At 34.3% G+C, this 10,000-nt stretch overlaps 1 long non-coding RNA gene across 1 annotated transcript in view; it reads left to right on the top strand.

Annotated features, from left to right (window-relative positions):
- The window catches only part of LOC107204101, a 36,785-nt gene that overhangs the window by 4,240 nt on the left and 22,545 nt on the right, over positions 1–10,000 (top strand). The window contains exon 2 of the long non-coding RNA XR_001521468.3: positions 8,269–8,335. This is a non-coding gene — a long non-coding RNA (uncharacterized LOC107204101). The remainder of the gene's footprint in view (positions 1–8,268; positions 8,336–10,000) is intronic.

Raw genomic sequence — 10,000 nt, 5'->3', positions numbered from 1 at the left:
TTCTTAACAAACTGTTAGGAACTTGTCCTCCTTGATCCTCTTAGCATTGGTAGATACCTTCATCCTCAGGTCTGTTATTTAATTTAGTGATAAATAGCTGAACATGAGATATTCACTCCAAAGTCTTTAAAGGCACCAACTACCAGATCACCTTGGAGCCACTGGCACTAGAATTAAATCAGCTAAGTTTGCAATATAACTTCTTGAAATAGGATTTATTTTTTTGTGGTAAAGAAAGTGGGAATTATTAAACTAAGTGACATGGTGACCTTTAGAGCTTCCCCCCCCCCCTTTCCCCCCAGCCACCCAATGTAGTTGTGGGGAAATACTGTAATGCGATGTGTTACAATGAAATTTTATGTAACAATGTAATTAAAAAATAACCTGTTATATAGGAGTTGATATTCCTCCCTGTTTTCTTGAATAGTGAGTTAATGCTTTCCATTCCTTTTGAACTGAACTCACAAGTATGAGTGACAGAATTTCCTTCTCTATGTCAAAGGTATTTACACCTCATGTCTGGCACAAGCAAACCATATTTTCCCATGGCCAGACTTTGGTTTGAGTCCACAGAAAAAGTTAAGCTTTCCTTATCTGACAGAATCAGTACTAAACTAGTAGCTACAATATTCAGACTTGATATTCACTTTCAGATTTCAGCCTAAATGCACACACACAAAAAAGATTCCATAAAAGGGTTGATTGAGAATTCTTGGACACAAAATAAGTTCTAGCAGTCCACAGCTGATTAAAAAAAAACCCAGCTGTAACTCAAATCATTTTGTGGCTTGAATCAAGCATTTTTCTTCCCTTTATTCAGCATGTAGCATGCAGATTAATGGATATGCTTCAGTAACTTCGACAGTACGTGTTCACTGAACAATTGGACCACCAAACAAGGGCTTCTTTAATCTATTCTCACATCAATGAGACACTCAAAAGAGTTCCAGATTACTCCTTTCTCCAGTTCTACTCACAAGAGTTTGCCCTGAGTTATAGACATTTATCTGACATGACTGATAAATGTGGACAATTACTCTCCCTCTCTCTAGAGATCCACTTTGGCCCCTGCAACTGTAGATCAATTGAATAATATTATAAGACACAGTGTGCATGGACAGCTAGAAGAATCAATGTAGAAAAGAGGTTTCAAAGCTCTTCAGTCAGTTGGAAGTAGAGTGTAGAGCTGGCATTACTTTCAGTTAGGGAAGTATCTACGTTTGTCAGTACAAGCTTAGGCTTTGATTTCCATAATTGCATACATAAAACTACATTCATGCAAAGTGTATGAACAACTGCTACTGTAATTGCACACACAGGCAGATTACCTACCCACTTCTTTGCTCCTGCAGTTTCTGCATATATTTGGCAGTTATGGCCATTAGGTAGGCAGTTTTGGAAGTCTGGCATACATTGCAATTATTCAAGCAGTAAGTCCTACCATTGAAGGACCAGAAGCATAATCTCATCCAGGATAATCAATGAAAAAGTACCTCTTCCCTTGTGATACTCATTAGCTGTTAATTGCAACACAAGGAGAACCAAATACTGAAGCTGACACCACACTACAGATGTGTCCTAGGACAGATCTCAAAACTAAAGACAAAAGGAGAATCTGGAGGGTTTCTTAAGCAGCCACAGCATAGCATGGAGCAAGTGTCTAGCCAAGAAAGCTCTCATAGCATCTTTAGGGCACAAAGGCATAAAACCTCTAATCATTTCCATATTGTTGATATTCTGCAAGTGTTATGTTGGACTTCTGAGGTGCTGAAAGACTTTGACACTCTATTCATCATTCTTCTAATCACTGTAAACAGAAGTTGAATTTTAGGAGGTAATGTTGAGATTTGGTGCTTCCTTACCACATATAGCACAACTTGAAACAGAAAATTCCTTTATTTGATGCTAGAGGGTGACCACTGAGTTTAAATGTAGCAAAAAGGCAGGGTTTTTTTGGAAGAGTTATCATCTACTAATATTAATCAACTATAATTTCATCCTCAGGAAATAAGCTTGGGGGTGTATATTTGCAGTGAATGTGCTTTCATAAATATACCTGTAAGGGAGAAAAATCCACCGGTATCCAGTGTATGATACATCTAGTCCTTCTGATACACTTTAAGTTGTTTATTTTAAATTTAAGTATTTATTGTCAATCTTCTCAAACCTTCTCTGTGTTTTTTTAAGAATTCTCAAAAAATTGCTAGATGTATAGACCAAAATGAAACTCATCATCCCTCATATACCTGCTGTAAGTTGTTCTTCCCACGGACACCTTGTTTGTGGAAGTTCCTTTAGTCCTGGTGAAGCTCTGTCACTCTGAAGTTTTCATCCATATAGGGAATATAGATTTGGAACTGTCACAGAAACATGCTTATAGGATGTGTATTCTAATGTTTTATTATCTGGATATTTGTAAAAATGAATTTAAACTACTCCAAATTATAGCATAAATCATAGCATGTGAGACTTTATATAGGGTCAATCAGTTCACCAAACTGAAGGTTACCTTGGATGACAGGGACTCATTGGCAGGAGAAATATTATTGTATTGTCTTAGAAAGGTAATCTCAACTCCAATCTAGCAGTCTCAACTGCTAGTTTTTCAAATTCTGGCAAAAAATTTTTGGCTTTTTCATATGCTCATGTACACAAAACTATTTTGTTAGTGTTCTGCTGTTAAAACACCTTTCATATCTTCATTTTATTATAAAATTACCTGTAGTTATCACTTCACCACAAATTCCCATTAACAGAGGTAGGAGTTTTGCACAGAGGACCAGATGTTTCTGGGTCTTGTAATTACTGCACCATTCCAGAAAGAATCACAGACATTTTCAAAATATATATCCTGGTAAACTAAATATGTAGAAAATACAACTACATAAAAATGATATTATATTGAATACAATGTAAAATATATAAATAAGGAGAGTGTATGCTGCTTTAATTCATTCCAGCTGCTAAGCATTGATTATTTCTTGTTATTTACTACAGATTTCTGAAAATCCTTGTCTATAATAATCTCTTAGAATAAAACTATGAACACCACAGATACTAAAATACGTTTGGAAGATTGTGGAGGATAGGTCCTTGGAAAACTTTTCAGAAAAAAGTCTCACAATAAATGTGAAGATTAGAAAACAGGTTCCATTATTATTGTTATTATTATTATTTTCTTGTTATTTTTATTACTAGTAGTGCTAGTAGAAGTTGGAAGGATAAAGCACAAGAGACTTTACAAAAATATTATCTGTCTCTGTATGTCCTCTGGTATAAAAAGAGGCTGCCTCTCCTGCTTCAGGAGGCAGGGCTGGGTTCATGGGGAACACTGAATTGTGAAAGAGCCCACTACTTCTCACTACCTATTTGTCATGGTGTGGGTTTTTACCAGGTGTAACCTGGTGATCAAGCTGCACCTACTTTGATTGTGTTTTCCTGTGTGTAATTTAAAAAGGTATCATACTCCATAAAATGTATTTACAGTAATCTCTAGATAGTAGAGGATAGACTTTATGTTCCTTCAGAAGAAGGGGAGTTAAATAGAAGATGAACTCAGTGAAAGAATGGGGACCTTTAAATAAATAAATTTGTGTGAGGGGACTGATCTCCTCTATTAGTTCAAAACCATATGGTCTCTTTTCCGGACATGGTATATTTAATTTAAAGAGCTTAAGTTAAAAACCATTCATACAGTTATTTGTAGAGCTAAAGCAAATATCCTTAAAAAAAGAATTTCAATTAAAAAATTTTTTTTAGATCACCATAGCACTTCGGAATTTTAGCATATTGAGTCTTCATTTTTCCTAAATTTCAAAGCTTCACGCTGAGCATGGAAAAAGTTTGGAGCTCTATTTTTCAGGAGTATCTAGAAACTAGAATGACAACTAGCCAAAGAATGACAGCCCAGTACCTGAGAGTCCTGGTACTTAGAATAATAAGATTCCTAGAGTATTCTGAGCTGGGAGGCATCCATAAGGACCATTTATTCCAAATCCTGCCTCCACATAGAGCAACCTAAAAGTTAAAACACATAATAAAATATAAACCATGAAGCATCATTCAAACACTTTTTGAACACCAGCTGGAGCCTTGGGACCATGACCAAGCTCTTCAAGAGTTTGTTCCAGTCTTAGACCACCCTCTTAGTGAAGAACATTTTCATAATATCCACTCTAAAATTCCCCTTCTGTAGCTTTAATACATTCCATCACTGGACACCAGAAAGAAGAAGTCAGTGCCTCCCTCTCCACTCCCTGTTATGAGGAGGTTGTAGACAGCAATGAGATCGCTCTGCACCCTCCTCTTCTCTGAGCTGAATAAACAAAAAATCCTCATCTGCTCCTCATAAGTCATGCTCTCTAGTCCCTTTGGCATCCCATGTTGTCCAAAACGGTGAAGAGTACTTGAGGCAAGGCTGAGCCTAGTGAGACAGTCTCTTCTTTCCACATGCTAAGTATCCTGTGCTTGACACACCCCAGGGTACCACATTTCCTGCTGATCTCGAAGGTATGCTGTCCACTCCTTTGAACTGACAATCAACCACTTGATTGCTGTGGGATTTCAGGCACTTTAATACTTGTCTGGATATCCAAGGATGTAGAAAAAGCCCTCGGCCTCAGCCTCAGCCTCTCCTTGTTTCTGGGGGGCCAGGGTGGTCATATGGCTTATCCTGTCCCATGCACCTTCCAGTGCCTGTCACTGTCCAGGATGAATCAGGACCAAGACGAAAAAGGCTTGGTACGTAGGAATAAAAGACAGCCCTGATAACGAAGGAACCATTAAAACTGGCATCAGACCTTCTGGAAGAGAACAAGACTCATCAAGTTATCCTGCAGCTTGAATCTTAGAGTGTAACTAACCATCATCCCTGTCTAGAGTGCTTTCAGCCCACTGTGCTGGGTGGAAACCAAGCTCCTACTGAATTAATTTTATTTTGGATTAGCTCCTTAAAAGGCATTTCCAGTTCTAAATTGTAAAAAGTGAAGGTATGGTAATACTTTAAGGTCTTTAAGCACAAATGTTTGAATCTTTTGTAGATAGCTCTTAGGTTAATAATCACATTCCCCTGTAATACAAACTTCTTATGTAAGTAACGTGTGTGGAGTTAGACTGTCATCAACATCTGTAAGGTGTGTAAAGCTTTGAATGTCACTCTCCTGCATTTCCATCTGTAAAATGGCTTTGTCTGCACCTTTTGTAGAAGTGTGTTCCTTCACAGATTAGAGTCTAACCATATAATGCTTCTTTGCCTTGTATTCAGAAGACTGTCTTTGTGGAGGATCTTCAGTGGTTAATTTCTGAAATTATTAGTTACATGGAAAATATTTTAGAGTGCAATGTAGAATCATAGTTAGGTCTTCTTGTTCAAAAAACTAAAAGGAAACATGTCAGTGATTCTTACAGATTGAAAAATACTCTCTTGGATCTTTAGCAGCGTTTAGTAAACGTTTATTGTTGTGCTGTGAGTACATACAAAGATGTCAAAGGCAGTCTCACATATTTTTTCCTAAAGCTATTAACATAAAAATGTATCTTATTCATTAATCAAATTTGTGTAGTAGAAGTTTTCATCTTTAGAGAACGACACAATGGGGCAAGGAGAAGTCAAGTGATTTATTTACAGATTTGCTGTGGGCAACTGAAACATAGAATTTGAAAATGTATACCATACTTACCCATCTACAGTTCTAGATGCAAAAATCCACCACAGAAAACTAACACTTAGTACTTTGGGAAAAATACCTGTCTGAACACATTCATTTACTGAATGCATCTAAGGCTGAACATGCCAATATTACTTTATAGTAAAAAAACATGATATTTAAAATGTAGGAAAGAAAACATACTGGAATAGTTTTCTGCAAAGGGAATTAAAAAGATTTTGAACTGTTATTCCATTTCCCAGTTTTCAAAGGTTCTACATTAAATGAAAAACCTCACTCAGTATCTCCTGCATTTGCCAGTTTCTGATGTTAATTATCTTTTGTTTGCCCTTGATAATCCTGAGGTTGGTATGCAGATAATGAAGCCTGCAGATTCATCTCAAAGTGTAAAAAACAATGGCATTGTCAATTCTGCATCACAACACTTTATAAATTATGAATGTTATCCACATTAAGGAGAATGCTAGACTTTTAAAATTACTTCCATGAATAGATTAAATTACAAGTATTATTACATTTCATTTTATTAAGTGCATCTTAGTAGTTATTAGGGCAAATGAACATGTTCTCTCAATTACATAATAACATTAGAACTAAGAATTATGCATTGACACTCCCAAATGCATAATGTGGCATTGTATATTAATCATCCCAAACAATATTTTCGGTTTATATAAAGACAATTATTACCTATTGAAAAATAACCATCTTATTGATTTATTGCAATTCAGCTGAAGGAATTGTTTTCTATATAAAAGCTTTGATTCTTTTCTGGATAGTTTAATAATTTCTAGCTCTTTCTTTTCTTCTAGAAAAAAAAGTAGGAGCTTTTTAATTACTTTCTTTTATAAATCTAATTACAATAAGACAAAGTTTATAACATATTTCATTTTTAAATATTCTGTACAAGATAGAGTAGCACACATTCAGTATACACCAATTCATTTCAGAGAATATTTGCTAATTTTTGGTTTTACCTTTTTGTAAATTCCAATTATTTACATGATGCGGGTTCTAAGCTACATTTTAATTTTCTCAAATTATAGAGGTCAGACATGCAGATTATCAGGCTGCCTTTTATTCAAAGGAAAAACTTTTATGTAAATAGATTAATATTGTTTAGGGCATTGTCTAAAAAGAATAAGAAAAGCACCTGACACTATCACACTGACCTGAGTGGCAACACTTGAACTCACTGAAGTCAAGGCAGGATTGAGTTTTTGCACTGACATGTGCAGTAGCCAGGCATTTTAGATACCTGCAGAGCAATTGACAGCACCAATACTTCCAGATACTTTTGCAGTATCCAGTTTTTATTTGGCTGTGATATATGCATTGATTGCAATCCTAGTAAATTAATTTCCTTTATATGTTGTCTAGATAACTGTGTCTCATTGTTTTCAGTATTTCTAATACTTTGCGTTAATTAGATTTGGCAGTGCACATATTGATATACTGTTATTTACTTTAACATAACTAGCAAATTTTTCAGGATGATTACTTAAGGGATAATAATTCAATCATTAAAAAGCAATTTTTGCCGTGTCAGCATTTTTTCTTTAGAGAAGGAAGAGCTTGTTCTCGTTTGTTGTATTTTTCTATTTTGATATCAATTTGAGTTTACACATGCTGTCAATATCATTGCCAGATTTTGCCACTTTACAAAACATTGGTACATGCTGGACTAATATTTCAGGGGACAGTTATTGACTCATCAGTAAAGTAACAAAAAATAAATAAAATACTACTCTGGCATAATTCATACCAGGTACTAATTATATTCAATAAATCAGCTTTGTAAGTGAATGCAAATCAATATATTTGTTGGTCTAAATATTAAAATGCTAGCACATGCCTTCTTTATCATATGAGTCTTGAACACACTGTATGATCTGCTTGTTTCAGCAAGAATAGCATATAAATGTGCAATATTACATAGTCCTAGGGAATATTAAAAAGCATATTTTAATTTGATATATTTTTGCATGGAAATTCTGTCTCAGAATTTAAATGTCCTTTGTGCTGCTTAAAAACTTTTTCCTCTCATATTCTGCTCTTATGCTTCCTACCAGCTGGGGTAGAATTTATGAATACAACCCACAGAAAGCCTGTAGAAATGTCTCTAACAGTGAACATGTAGAATCAGCAAATGTTCTAATTAGTTACTTCATGGGAAAAGTTGTCACTGTAATTAAACATTGTTTATATTAACAATGTATTGGGCAACATGAAATGACTAGGTGATCCTTCTGGCCTAATGTTATTAACTAAACAAAGTAAGTTAGACTCTTTATCTTTGTTACATTGGATTAAAAATGACTGGAACTAACACATGTGCAGTTGACAAAATAACTAGCCTTCTTAGTTCTAATTAGTTCTCAATTAAATTGTATCAGCAGCGGTGTCAGACTTACAGCTACATTAAACTGTCTTTGAATCTGTCTGATTCCTTTAGTTCTCCCTTGTGCCAGTAAGGAAGTTTCAGACATGCAAGTGTTAACAGCTGCTTTGAAATTACTCCTATTTAAGAAGAAAAATCATATTACTTTCTTAATCTTTCTAATTCTATTCTCATAAGATGGTCTTGGATTTGTTCCTTTAGCACAGGCTCTTTACTGCAGTCCTGATTTCTGTATTAATGAATTGAGAAGATGACATCAGGCTCTTAGGTAAGTACTATAAACTCAGTCATATGATTTTTATAGTAAGATACCATGTATAAGAAATCCCCAATATTTTTTTCCTTTCTTGCATCGATGTTTCTTTGAAAAGTAATAGTTGGATGTTATGTAGGTGGCACACAAAAAATCATGTAGTAGTTTGTAATTTACCTTTTGATCACCACAAGAAAAATTTCTACTGGGAAATGAAAGCCAAACATAATTCACTAAAATTACACTGAATGCCCTCTAATCAATACAGATAAATCTAGAGTTTGTTGTTAAATCGATCCTCTCCTTTATAGAGATATACTGTCTTGATTGTTTTAGGGATAATTATTTCACAGGGAATTTTTACAATGATTAGTAGAAACGAGACAACAGTAAACTTGACTCGGAGCCATTGAATTACTGTGCTGCAGAGTGCATTTGTCTCTTCTAGTTTGAAGCTTACTGATATCAATACTGATTTATATCATTTCATGTGATGATGTTTTCCTGAGAGAAATGAAGTGAAGTTGATTTCATTTCAGAAATGAACAGCCTCTGTGTTTGTTTTTCTTTTATAAAATTGTCAGCTCTTGCCAATATAAATACTCACTGATGCAGACTTTCCCTTCCTGCTTTTATCACTTAGGCTGATTCCTTGACATACATCATATTGAAAAAGTCCAGATAAACTTTGGAGAAATAAAAAAAAAAAATGTTTAGACTGGAAAGACAAAGGTTGAACTAAAGGATTACTTAAAATGGTGTTACTGAACTATTTCTATACATATGAAAATGCAATTTAAATATCAAGGCATTAAGAATACAGAAGTTTTCTGCTTCAGTCTCCATTCGTAAATGAAGATCCTTGTAAGTCTGCATGATTTTAACAGCTCACATACCATAAGTCAATACAATATTTAGAAAGATAAAGAAAGAGGGGAAAGGAATAGACAGAGGGATGAGTTTCTGTGGATGAAGTAGATGTAATTGCTTGCAGTAGTCTATCAAAGCGAAATTGAATTGTGATACGTTACTCAGAAAATATAGACTTATGTAGCATTTTGATTAACATAATAAAGTACATATTCTATGTGTGAATGAATAAAGGATAGTAGGCTTAAAGCTTGAACTTTTACATAAGGTATTCTGTCATCTAAACTTTTATTAGTAAGAATATGGTGAATTATATAATTCAGAGAACATCCCAACAAGAGGGTCTTTTAATGCAAGCAATCTAATTGGCAATAGTTACAAGTCTGTGCAAAATGAAATAATTCTCTAATGAATAACACTATAAAAAAGGTGTTTGTTTTTTCCCTTAAATAGTCATTAAATTTAAATGTCTAATGCAAGGAATTTCTTTAATTTAACATTAATTTTGATAGTATGTGTTTTTAAATGACTGCTTAATATTAATTCTATCACCTTCTCAAGGAACAAGGAAATAAAAATTTTAGTAATTATAAGAGGAAAGCATATTCTGTAATTGGTTATTAGCTAAATGTTACAAAAGTAGAAATCTAGTTCAAATGATCATTTCAGAAATGTATAATTTACAGCACTTATTATGTAGCTTTCACTAGAAAACTGTACAAATACACTCAATCTGTTCTGAGAAACAGGAAAAAATATTTATTGAAATATACTGAATGCTACATTCTTAAAATAAGAAACTCCAGCTGT

The sequence above is a fragment of the Parus major genome, chromosome 1A, assembly GCF_001522545.3.
Source record: "Parus major isolate Abel chromosome 1A, Parus_major1.1, whole genome shotgun sequence".
Taxonomy (NCBI): domain Eukaryota; kingdom Metazoa; phylum Chordata; class Aves; order Passeriformes; family Paridae; genus Parus; species Parus major.
Note: the sequence above shows the minus strand (reverse complement) of the source record. Positions and strands in the feature narration are given on the sequence as shown.